A 13,274-nucleotide genomic window follows, 5' to 3' on the forward strand; every position below is an offset into this window, starting at 1 on the left:
GAATCTTGATGTGGGAATCTTTTAAACAAGTCAAATCCTTCCTTAGTAAAAGTTTTATAATTTTTGTTGCAATGTTTGGTGTGGACCTTGTTTTATGATATGTGTTGACTTGTATGGATGAAACAATTTCAAAACATTTGTGTTTAATTGGATTTCCGAAAACCCGAATTTCCAGCATTTAAGTTTACCCTGGAAAACCCATTTCAAAATCTAAGCATATTTTGGGGTTGAGCCCAAAAGCAAAAGTGTAGAGCTTGACAAGTTATACAAAGTTTGTTTTTAGAGTTTTCAAAGTTGTTATGAAAAATTTGAAGTAATTCAAAAAGGCGTAATTCGTTAAATGTCCCCTATTTGAATTCAAAAGTTCATTTCAAAATGTAGACTGAATCAGGGGTTAGTTATAAAAGCAAAGTTGTAGAACTTTGAATTTTGAACAACTTTTATTTTTGGAGATTTTTGAGTTGTTACACAAATTTGGGAGCAATTTGAATTTGAAAACGAAGGGCAATTCTGTAAATTCTGTGAACAGTGTTCATCGCCTAAGCTATAGCGCCGGCGATCCTTCGGCTTGCTTCCAGTCGCGCACGTGGTTGTCCGAGCGTCGCGCTGGCGAGGGAAATGGAGTCGTCGTGGCTTCCTTGAGCTTCCTAGCCATCCTTTTTAACCTGAGCCGTTGTCGTCCTCGCCGTTTCCTCTTCCTCTGTTTTCTTCCGTTGCCACTGTCCATCTCCGGTGAGCTTGTGCCGTCGTCTCCGCGCGTTCTAGTCACTGCAAAAGCTTGCTACAGCTCTGCCTTGTCCTTACGCGCCCAGCCAACCCACCAATTTAGCTTGATTTCGCCAGAAAACTACTGTGCGCGCTCTTCTTCCTCGCGGCCGGCAGTGTCGCCGTCGCGCTCGCCTCACCGTGGCCAGAGCTCCACGGTGCGCCTCTGCCCCTGCTGAGTCTTATTTTAGTTTCGCCACGATGCCGTGGTACTCTATGACCCATTGTTTTCTCATTTTGACCACCACAGCTATCGGAGCATTGCCACCGACGACGGTCTGCTCCGCCGTGCCTACTCGGAACGTCTACCCACCTCTCTAGTGCTCCTCCGGCCTTGTGCTCTGCTTAGTCACGTTTGGGGTGAGCTGCTGGTGCTTCCTGGGCCATCTGTTTAAGCTTTACAAGTCTCATGTCGCCAGCGTAGCGTAGCCGCGCCGTTGTAGCCGCCATGGCCGGTGTAGTGCTCGGTCCAGTCCATAGCTAGTCCGGCTTGTGCCCCAAATCGACGCGCTTAGTCGAGGGTAGTGTTTTGGTACCTTGATCGTCACCGTTGGTCTCACCGTCGACGAGATTTCGCCGGTCAGCGCGCGTGTCACCGGAGTCAACGCAGGAGGTTGAAGATGACAAGTGGGGTCCGTTTGTCAGTGACTCAGCGTTCAAATGGAAATTTTCTATTTTCAGAATTGAATGAATAGTGATGTAATTTGTTATTTTTGTGTAGATTTATTTAGAGCTCCAAAAATTATGAAAATTTTTGTGTGACTTGTCTGTGATGTATAGTATTTAAGAAAAATATGAAATAATGTTTTTCAGTACTTTTTGAATGTGATAAAAATTGCTCAATTAATTAATAAATAGATTTCCATGATTTTTCTAGGCTTATTTAATTGTCCAAAAATTATGAAAATTGTTTTGCCACTTAGTTATCATGTGATGAACATTTACAAAAATTTTGAGGTCAATTGGAACAAATTGATTTATTTCATAATTCTTAATTAATTAATTAATTCATAAAAGCAAATAGTAACCTTTAGTGATTTAGGTTTTGTTTGAATTTTTGATTGAGTGATGTCTTTGGGTCATTAGTTGGTAATGATCTTTGGCAATTGATGTTAGTATTCCGGAAAGGTTAGTTAGTTTGACTTGGAACTGTACCGCGAAGGAAAGTTGTATTCCAGTTGTTAACCTTTGCATCCATCATCAAGCATCATGTTTCGTATTCCGCATCACGTTAAACATGGCATTGTTACTATGTGTAGTGAACGAAGGTGATCACATGATAGTTAATCAAGTTGCTGAGGAAGTTGGTCCGTCTGTTGAGGTCATATCGAATACTTGTGGAACGTCGCAGGAATCGGACTTTTCCGTCAACGAAGGCAAGCCCCAGATGCATACAACCCTACCTTGTGTTTTACAAATTAATTTCACTTTTGCTTTTCTATACTACATTAAGTGATTAAGAGTTAAGTAAAAGCCTATAGCCTGTTCGCTTGCTCGTAAATGATCGTAAATTTCCAGCCGGGAACAGTGTTTTTCTCTCATACCAAACCAGCCAGCAGTAAATAATCCACGATACGATACGGCCTCCCGAACAGGCTGCTAATTGGTGCATTACCAATATTGTTTTTCCATATCTACCTTGATTACCTGTTTTATTCGTACATGTCTAGATATGCTTAGTCATGCTTAGTCGGGTGATTACCAGTCACCTGAGACTCTTAAATGGATCTTTGGTTACTTATGTTATCATGAAATATGAGCATGTGAAGTAATAAATCTAGACCGGGCAGACTCGGTGTGTGTGAGCCACAAGAAATGGAGGTCTTGTGAGCGGGTACTTTCCGTCTGTGTTGATTAAGGTCCGTACCGTTGTTGAATTGCATGAGGTGAGACTTTGTAGTACTAACCACATACTCTGGTAAGCCTTAACTTGGCGATTCTAGTACGAGAATGGCTACTCGCGCACTGGGAGTGGAGAGATGGCGGGAATAGCGTGTACCCATGTGGCCATGGACTGGAATGGTAGAGTACTGTATTCTCGGGTGGCGTGGACCCATTCTTGTTCTAGAGGACCTGAGGGTAGGTTGGTATATGTAGGTCGAGGGCCTACATATGTCGTGTGGTCTGGAATCCCCAACTGGGTTTATAATTGGTTTGAATCGTCATTGCTCCTCTGTTATGGAGACTCAACTCACTGTTCATCATCGTAGTATTAATAACTGGAACTTGAGTAAGGTTTGAGAAAGAGATGGATATGAAGTTCATAATCTCATTACGGATCATGGCAGATTCATATGTGGTACTTCGAAAGTTTTACCTTTGAAGTAAAGAATTTTGTTAAAGAGCTTTTACGCAAAAGAACTTTGATTATTGCTAAAGCCATACCTTGAATCCCTGAGCCTGCATTCCTAAGTCTTCTCAGTTTTATTTCGGTTAAGTCTTGTTGAGTACTTTTGTACTCAGGGTTTGTTGACCCTTGTTGCAGGTGAGCCATGAGCAGATCTGTTTTGGATCATACTACATGACTATTATTCGATCTAACGATGATAAGTAAATGTGTGGCCCTTGGGCAGGGCAGTTTCATTGTGTGTTTTGTATTATATTATATTGCCACTCCACTATTTCATTTTGTAATAATCACCGAACTTAGTTGTGAGGTTTGAAATTACTGTTTTGTAAATTAGGTTATTGTAAGACTTCCGCTGTTTTTACTCTGGTGTAGATATTTGAATAAATGTTGTAATACTGCAATGACTCTGTAATATGATCCTGCTCGGAAATTGTGGATGATTCGGGGTTCCTCGAGGACACTCGACAGTCTTCTTAAGTTACCAGGAACATATGCATGGTTGTCAAAGGTCGTTGGATAGTGACAGGTGCATGTGGGTCCTATAATTTAGGAGGTTCTACCACAGTGAGCCAGAACATTGTTGCTACGACGGCCTTCTTCTGTGGGCTTCTGGGGGACATGACACCCGATGAGCGCCGAGCCCATCAAGAGATTCACACGCTGCACGAGGGCTCCCTCGTGGCCGCCGCTGACCGCAGAGGGGGTCGGAGGCCCATGGAGGGTACCCTGAACCACTTTGTGAAGCTGCTTGAGAGGCCATGCCCAAACCATGCCTTCCTCGTCAAACATCTATACAAGGACTGTAGCCTCATGAAAGTGGTTCTGGTCAATAGCCTACGCATCGCCATCGAGCACGGTGTCCAATGCCTCGATGTCTGGGGTGACTCCTAGCTTGTCATTGACCAAGTCATGAAGGAGTCGAGCTACCACAACGCTAAGATGGCTACATACTATAGAGAAGTCTACCAGCTAGAGGAAAAGTTTGATGGCCTTGAGCTCAACCACATCCTGAGGCGTCTCAATGAGGCAGCCAACACGCTGGTGAAAGTAGCGTCTGGTCGAGAGCTGGTGCCGACTGACGTCTTCGCTACCAATCAGCATTGGCCCTCGGTCCGCTACGAGGAGCCATAACAAGCCAGTGGCAGACTGTCAGCCCTGGGCTCGGGAGCTAACCAGCCATTGGCTCCATCCGACCCTGAAGTCATGGAGCTCGACGAGGATCTAGCAATAGAGCCCGACCCTCTGGTTGACTGGAGGGCGCCTTACCTTGACTACCTCCTCCGTGAGGCACTATCGACAGACAAGACAGAGGCTCGATGGCTCGCACGTCGCGCCAAATCCTTCATCCTCATTGAGGGTGAACTCTATAAGCGAAGCCACACCGAGATCCTACAGCGCTGCATCCCCACTGAATAGGGGAAGTGGTTGCTGAGCAATATCCATGGTGGGGTTTGCGGTCATCATGCCACGCTCAGAACCCTGGTCGGAAATGCATTCCGACAAGGCTTCTACTGGCCGACCACGGTGGCCGACGCTGAGCATATCATGCACACCTATGAAGGGTGTTAGTACTACACTCGACAGAATCACCTGACGGCCCAAGCACTCTAGATGATCCCCATCACATGGCCATTCATGGTCTTGGGGCTCGATCTGGTCGAACCTCTCAAAAGAGCGCCCGGGGGCTACACCCACTTGTTTGTCACTGTAGACAAGTTTACAAAGTGGATAGAGGCTCGGTCGATCTCCGCGATCAAGTCTGAGTAAGCCATGTTGTTCTTCCTTGACATTGTCCATTGCTTTAGGGTCCTGAACTCCATCATCATAGACAACAACACACAGTTCATTAGAAAGAAGTTACTCTGATTTTGCGATGAATACCACATCCATGTTGACTGGGCCACTGTGGCGCACCCCCACATGAATAGGTAGGTTGAGCGTGCAAACGGCATGGTCCTACAAGGACTCAAGCCTAGGATCTTCAACCGGTTGAACAAGTTTGGCGCGTGATGGGTTGTAGAACTTCCTGCGGTGCTCTGGAGCCTAAGGATGACCCCTAGTTGGGCCACTGGCAATATGTCGTTCTTCATGGTCTATGGATCCAAGCCTATCCTCTCGACCGACCCTGACTATGGAGCGCTGAGGTCAGGGCGTATGACAAACAGGGAGCCGAGGCGTCCCTCGAGGATGCCATGGATTAGCTAGATGAAGCATGAGACGTCGCCCTCCTTCGCTCAGCCAAATACCAGCAGGCGTTGCACCAGTACCATGGCCGTTGAGTGTGGGGTTGGGCCTTCAACGTCGGAGACCTAGTGCTCTATCTCATCTAGAGCAACAAGCTCTCTCCACCATGGAAGGGGTCGTACGTCGTCGTGGAGGTGCTCTGACTAGGCACCTACAAGCTTAAAACCTTCGACGGCGAGGTCTTTGCTAATGCCTGGAACATCGAGCAGCTACGCCGCTTTTACCCTTAATAAACACACACTCTCTCTTATTGTTTCATCATCGAACTCCCCGATCTTTAGTGATGCCCAACCCCAGCAATGGTAGGGGGTCAAGCCTCACTCGAGGGCTAATAAGAGTGTACCTATCTAGTAGACATTCTCTATGCCCGACCCTCTCTCACGTTAAGACCTAGAAGCGAGGTTTGCGAAAACAAACCCTGAGTATAACTGATCGGACTATGAGAAACCTATGCCCCCGATGGCTACGACGTCTTTGCTCACCAGCGTGATTAGAGTTTTTCTCTGCACCCTGGGCTTTTTGGCCTTAGCCATGGCATGAGTCGGTGTGTGTCTAAGAGTGTATCCACCTAGCAAACATTTCTCTATGTCCGACACCCTCTCACGTTAAGACCTAGGAGCTAGGGTTACGGGAATAGACTCTGAGTATAACTGGTTAGACTACGAGAAACCTACACCCCAGCAGCTATGGCGCCTTTACTCACTAGTGTGATCAGAGTTTATTCACCCACACCCCAAGCTTCATGGCCTCAACAACAGAAAGGGTCAGAACACACTAACCTTTTTATATGAAAAATGAGAGAAAGGGCTAAAAAACTATTTAGGCTATAACGAAATTTAAGAGCTCGTCCATTTATTATGAGCTCATAGCCTGGCCTATCTGCCTAACTGAATTCTTATGTGGGATGTTCTCATCCTCTATCTCCGTAGGTAAGTCCTATCCAAGCGGGTCATACAAGCCGACCAGACGGCTTAACCGCTGTCGAGGGAAGGGTAGGGAGCAACAGGATGCCCCACGTGGGTTATGCCGACCCCATCATGAATGATGGACCCAGATTCTGCTCGAGAATATCTTGCCTCCACCTTCCCCAGAAGGATTTAGAGAGGCCCACGTGTAGAGTCTCCATCGAGGAGAGGTTGGTAGGTCGCCCGAGGCCGATCGAACGACTCGGGTCGCAGCCGAGATACGGTCAAAGAGCAGTGGGATACCTCATGCAGGTTACGCCAACTCTGTCACGAATGATGGACCTAGACCCCACATGGACATATCCGGTAAGAGCTCCTCGAACCCATCACTCAAGCTATCGAGGTAACTTTACCAACCCCCACTTTTCTTTTACAGTGCATGCCCATTCATTCATACATTCATTCATTTATTCATCCATTCATCATACATTCATCCCATACATCCAAGCATTGCATATGCAATTGATGCATCACAACGCTTCGCGTCGCATCACGAAGCGGTAGTTGTCTCATTCCACATGAGTGGCAACTGACCGAGGTTCGAAGGCCAGCCCTCGAAGGGCTCGAGACCACCTCATGTCAAATAGAGCCAGGGGAGAAAAACTTAGATGAGCCCCAGTGGCCTTGTCTAACCCCGCTCAGAAGCGGATAGGGACATCTAGACCTTTCTCATTCAATCCTAACCTTGAGCCAAGCTGAAAGCTCTAGTTTGGTTTTGGTGAATTGATGAAACCCTAAGTGCTAACCTAGTTTATCATGTGATCATGAGATAGGTAGCACACTTCAAGTGGAGAAGCTAATGAAGATCATAACATGACAATGGTGATGGCATGGCGATGATCAAGGGCTTAAACTTAAAAAGAAGAAAGAGAAAAACAAAAAGCTCAAGGCAAAGGTATAATTTGTAGAAGCTATTTTGTTTTGGTGATCAAGACACTTAGAGAGTGTGATCATATTTAGGTTTGATAGCCGTACTATTAAGAGGGGTGAAACTCGTATTAGAATGCGGTTATCAAAGTGCCACTAGATGCTCTAACTCATTGCATATGCATTTATGATCTAGTGGAGTGCTAACACCCTTGAAAATGTTTGTGAAAATATGCTAACACATGTGCACAAGGTGATACACTTGGTGGTTGGCACATTTGAGCAAGGGTAAAGAAGACAGGGGAGATGCCAGCATCAGTCAAGTGACCGGACGCTGGATCTGAATGCATCGGACGCTGACTGCCTGCATCCGGTCGTGCTGACTTGGTGGTATAGTGGCTAGGGTTGACCATTAGACGCTGGGCTATGTCTGGTCGAGGTGGACCAGACGCATCCAGTCGAGGAAAAACAGATTTGGACCCTTACTGTACTCGACCGGATGCTGAGGCTTCAGCATCCGGTCAGTTTTGCCAGATCGTCCGGTCAGCTTCGTAGCCGTTGAAATCTGACGAACAACGTTTAAAGTTGGTGACGCATGGCGTCCATCGGGTGACCGGACACTGAGGGCTAGTGTCCGGACAGTTGGACTGGAGCATCCGGTCAGAGCATAGTGTGCCCAGTGAAGGGGTACAATGGCTCTATTTCATGGGGGCTTCTATTTAAGCCCCACGGCCGGCTGTAGCTCATATCTTTGGCCATTTTCATTGACATAGCAACCTTGTGAGCCTAGCAAAAGTCCTCCCACTCATCTCCATCATTGATTCATCATCATAGTGAGATTGGGAGTGATCCAAGTGCATTGCTTGAGTGTTTGCATCTAGAGGCACTTGGTATTCATGTTTTCGCTGTGGATTTCGCTTGTTACTCTTGGTGGTTGCCACCACCTGTCGATGAAATATGGTCGGCAGTCTACCTAGGGGTATGCCCAAGGTAGTAGATTATCTGCAGATAGATGCGCAAGCTATAAACAAGATGGTGACGCAAGACAAACACAAGATTTTATCCAGGTTCGGCCACCGTAAAGGCGTAATACCTACGTCCTGCATCTGATTGTATTGCTGTATGTCAATGAGAGATGTTTTTAGAGGGGTCCCCTGCCCGCCTTATATAGTCCAGGGGGCAGGGTTACAGATCTAGAAACTAATCCTAGCCAGTTACAATTGCCATAGGTGGCCGGACAAGGATTCCTATTCTAACCGACCAGGATCTCGTTTGACCTCTAAATCTGTCTTGATTCCTTGCGTGGGATTCCGAACAGATTGGTTGGGCTGTGCATCGTCTTCTAGTGGGCCAGACCTCCTGATCCGGGCTAGCCCAAGCCTAGCTGGGTATAGGGGTTAATACCCCCACAGCTAGTCCCTGAGCACCATGTATTATGTTGCGACACGCCATTTGATCTCCTTCAACTAATGCGATCCGTCGTAATGTCATCTCCAACTGGTTGAAATATTGACCAATCGAATGTGCTAGAATTCTAGTCAGAAAAGAGAGCAATGGACTATGATTATAGCTGAAGATTCCGGTTGTCCGAAGAATGCATGGTGCTCTAAAGAAAAAAAGAAAAAGATTTCTTTCCTTATCAAGTGTGCCCACTTGTATTTCTAAAAAGAAATGTAAGTGACCCTTGGACAATAGTAGTTCTAGCGAACAGTCAGAGCATAGGGGTTGATAAAATAAGCACATTCACCGCAAGGTGAAGTGTGCCCACTTAATCCTCGAGCCTGGTAGTAGGTGACGTAGGCATGTGGTGCCAGGGTCTAAAAAGAATCTCCACTGAAGTTAAGAATCCAATCGTCGTACAAGCAATACAAGATGCACCGGTAGGTGCATCGTACCAATGTAGTCCCTGAGCTTGCTAGAAGGTGAAGTATAAGCCTTGTAGCAAGGTCTAAATAAATGCCTCTCAACTGTATGTGAGTACAAATCACATGTAGCCAAGGAGAGCGGTCTCCGAGTAGTGGTCGGAGCAGTTCCTGAGCACGATAGTGGTCAGAAAAGTCCTCGAGCACGGTAGTGGTTGGAACAGTCCCCGAGCATGGCAGTGGTCTGGATAGTCCTCGAGCATGGTAGTGGTCTAGACAGTCCTCGAGCACGGTAGTGGTCTGGATAGTCCCTGAGCATGGTAGTGGTCGGAATAGTCCTCGAGCACGAGAGGTGCGGCGAAAAACCAAATGACACTTGTACTATTATTTTGTGTATTTATTTATTTACTTGCTCTGTCAAATCCAATCTGACATGTCTGGTCAAAAAAGTAGACTAGTATAGCATGTCATACTGCCTTCTTGTTCTTTCAAGCAAACAGCTACGTGGCACCTATAAGTAGGTGCGTCAGCATGGGCCCTCTCACACTGGTAACGAAGAGGCGCATACACTGATAATGAAGTGGCGCATATATTGGCATAGATCTCGAGGTTGTGAGGACAACCGTCTGCGGCACATGCACATGACTCCCAAGAATCTCAGGTAGATGAAATGGTAGAACTCTTGGTTAAATACAGTATAGAATTGGTAAGTTACTTTCTACTGAACCGCATTACCATTTGCCATCACAACCTTCTTCCTCTTGCCAACCCTAATACCTCCAAAATCACCATCAATCAATCCTCCACCGTTTCCTCGTTCATCAGCAAGGCCAGATTCATGGTGAAAAGTGACGCCCAGAAGAAAGCAGGAGTCATGGCAAAGGAGTGGTGGAAATTGAGAAGCAATGACCTGACCATTGAAGACCTCGTCACCATAGGAGTACTCCACAACAAGGAACTCGTAGGATGGCGTGCGCCAGATGACGAGGGGTACCCCGATCCACAACTAGGTGAGATCGTGGTTTTTGAAGACTTCTTTAAGCGGGGGTTTGGGGTTCTAGTGCACCCTTTCCTTCTGGGCCTCTGTCTATACTACGAGATTGGGATTTGCAATCTGCATCCCAACTCGATTCTCCTTATCTCCACCTTCATTCATCTTTGCGAAGCATATGGCGGCTTCCAGCCCCATTTTGACTTCTTTTGCCATCTTTTCTGTCTGCAGAAGAAAGAAAGCGGCGGCTCGAAGATAGCCGGAGGTGTGTACCTCAACCTCTGTGATGGGATAAAGGCCTAGTACCTGCACTGCCCATGGAACATGTCGCTTAACGACTGGTACAAGAAGTGGTTCTACATCCACGAAGAGCTGAACATGATCACACTGTGCGATGTGGGGTTCATTCCGGAGAAGAGGACTAGCTGGTCGGAGAAGCCCAAGCGCCTGGAACAGATTCCAGAAATACTTGGGATGATCCCGTGGAAGAAACTGGATGGTCCTAGTGTGGTCGGGAACTTCATCAACCGAAGGATCCAGCCCTGCCAGAGGAGGGTACATCCCAGCTATGAGTACCAAGGTAGCGCAGACCCAATGAGGACGAGGCAGGAGGCGCTTGACAAGATCGAAGTCAGAGCCAGAATTAGAGAGCTATTTAACTTAGCTGATCCAAATTATGTTAGATTGAGCGACATCGAGCACGCTTTCAAGCTCGCCCGACCTCCCCCAAAGGTAACTCATCTTGCCTTGTACCCGTAGTCTCATATTGTAGTAGAAACTTACTGTGTGATCTCCTATTTGTTTCCTAGATTAATGGTTGGGATAGAGCGACAGTGTTTGTGTTGCCACCCCCTGGTGTAGATTGGTCGCAAGTTGCTGACCCGACCACCCAGACCAGCATTGGGGGCAAGGACGTCGACTGGGCTGTGCTCGGAGTTGGAGAGGAGGCAGCGGCCAAAGCTGCTGGTAAGTGGCCAGCGGCCAGCAAGCGTCGTCAGGCGATCTTGACTTTGTCAAACGACGACATAGAGGATGCAAACATCTTTTGACTCATCCCTCAAAAGAGGAGGAGGCAACTGGAGTCAACGGAGCAAGGTGGCTCCTCCATGCTGGCGGGACCCACATCGCCAACCACTGCAGCGCAAAGGACAAGCGGTGGAGGGGTCGAGCACCAAGCCCCAGCATCGGTGCTAGATGTAGAGGGAGACCAGGTGTCACCCACACAGCACGTGGAACGAGCATGGCTGAAGAGACGTGCCTTTGCCACATCATTCCGCGCTTCCAACATGTAAGTATTTGTAACTTTGATGTAAGCTTGCAATTTGTATTGGTTGTGGTTGCCTTCTGAACTTATCTTGGATGTACTAGTTCAGCGTCCACCGAAAATCTAGACCAACTAGCCGGTAGCAGCATGGCTCCACCAGCCATTGCAGAGGAGACTGCCCAGCAGCCGGCCATCGAGGAACCCATGGCAGAAGGTCCATCGGGGCCTCAGCAAACAAGCGGTCAGACAACGGTCCCCGAGCAGGGTGTCGAGGGAAGAGCCGAGCCAAGCACAAGTGCTCCGAGCACTAACCCTGCTAAGGACAACACCTTAGCACCAAGGGTAACAGAATAGACCAAGGACCAGCGGTCAGAGGTGAGAGCATAGAGCACGTTTGTCGATGCTACAGCCTGTGGAAAAGCCATAGTGATCGCAGAAGCTGCCAACCCTGGACTAGCACCGATACCCGAAGAAGAGCCCAAAGAGGACAAAGTAGAGGAGGTCCTGGGCCATCCATAGGACAAGCAACAACATGTGTATGTGTCGCATTGGCGGAACGACCAGTGGGTTGTTCATGAGGAAATCCTAGAGGTCGAAGAGACCAAGAAAGTTGAATGAGCGGCGAAACGACTGGTGATGGAGGTCTAGGTATGCTTTGCTTCACCAACTGATTTTGTTGTCTAGTCAAACTTTCTTACTTATCTTTTTGCACATAGGACTTAATGAAGACCACAAGGTACCATAAGAAGTGCTTCGACCAGATTGAGGGGATCATTGCAAGCAATAAAGAGCTGGCGGCAGAGGTGGCACGCTTGCGCCACCAACTTGAAGCCGCCAATCATGAGAGGACGGAGCAAGAGTCCTAGAACCAGAACCTGGTCGTCCAGCTCAGTAACAAAGAGCAGGAAAGAACAAGTAAGTAGTCACTTTATCACAATGAGTGCATGACAAGTGTTGTTGCATTGTTGGTAGTAATAGCTGTAGTGCAGGCTTAGAAGCCAAAGTGGTCCATCTCCGAGAGGAGAAAAGTCATGCGGTCGTAGAGTGTGATCGCCTGAAGGAGGACAATAGAAAACTGGTGCATGACCAGTCACAGCTCCGGGACCACATGACCAAGATGAAAGAGGAACTGAAAAGTAAGTTTCCTAAACCCCTTTGCTCACTTTTGTTGCCCGCCTTATCTTGTCATGGTATGACGTTGTAATAGCTTGTGCGGTTTGCAGTTGTGAAAGTTAATGCCAATAAGCATCTGGAGGCCGTGATAAAAGATCGTGACGGCTGGAAGGCGTAGTGCCAAGAGATCACCAAGGATCGGGACACATGGAAAAACCGGTGCTAGGAAGTGGCAACGGGCATTTTGCCGGTCCTCAACCTTATCGACCCAGCGCTTATAGAGGACATGCCAAGGATGCCACAGCTCGGACTAGTCGATAGATGCCGAAAGGCATGGGGATGGTTCCAGGAGTTCATGAAGGAGGTGGATGAGTACATAGGCGCACATGTGCTAAGCATGGTATGTGCTTACTACCCCTTGATCGATCTCAAGTGCCTGGAGGCTGGATACCCAAAGGAGGTAGATTCAGACAAGGCTGAGGAGCTTTAGATGACTCAGCTGGACTTGTCGGCAAAAATAATTGGCAACATTAACCTATGTGGAGGTAGGACAACACCTATACAGGGTACGCCATCAACAAGTTAGCTGGAAGCGCCATCAATTTTGAGCCAACCGGTGAAGCCTACGGTCTCGACTAGCTAGGCATCTGTGGGGCCATCTTCTTTAGCTCGACCAGTATAAGAGTCCCTAGGACTCGAGCATGATGTCGGGCCCAGCGAGCAGCAGGTGCCGCGTGACCCGACCAGCCAATAGTATAGGCTATAGCTGTAGAAGAAGATGTAGTTGTGTTATTGTAAACTTGGACCTTTTCAGGCAAGCTTGTAATAACATAACTGTATATCTGTGTAAGCT

Source organism: Miscanthus floridulus, chromosome 3 (genome assembly GCF_019320115.1).
Source record: "Miscanthus floridulus cultivar M001 chromosome 3, ASM1932011v1, whole genome shotgun sequence".
NCBI lineage: Eukaryota > Viridiplantae > Streptophyta > Magnoliopsida > Poales > Poaceae > Miscanthus > Miscanthus floridulus.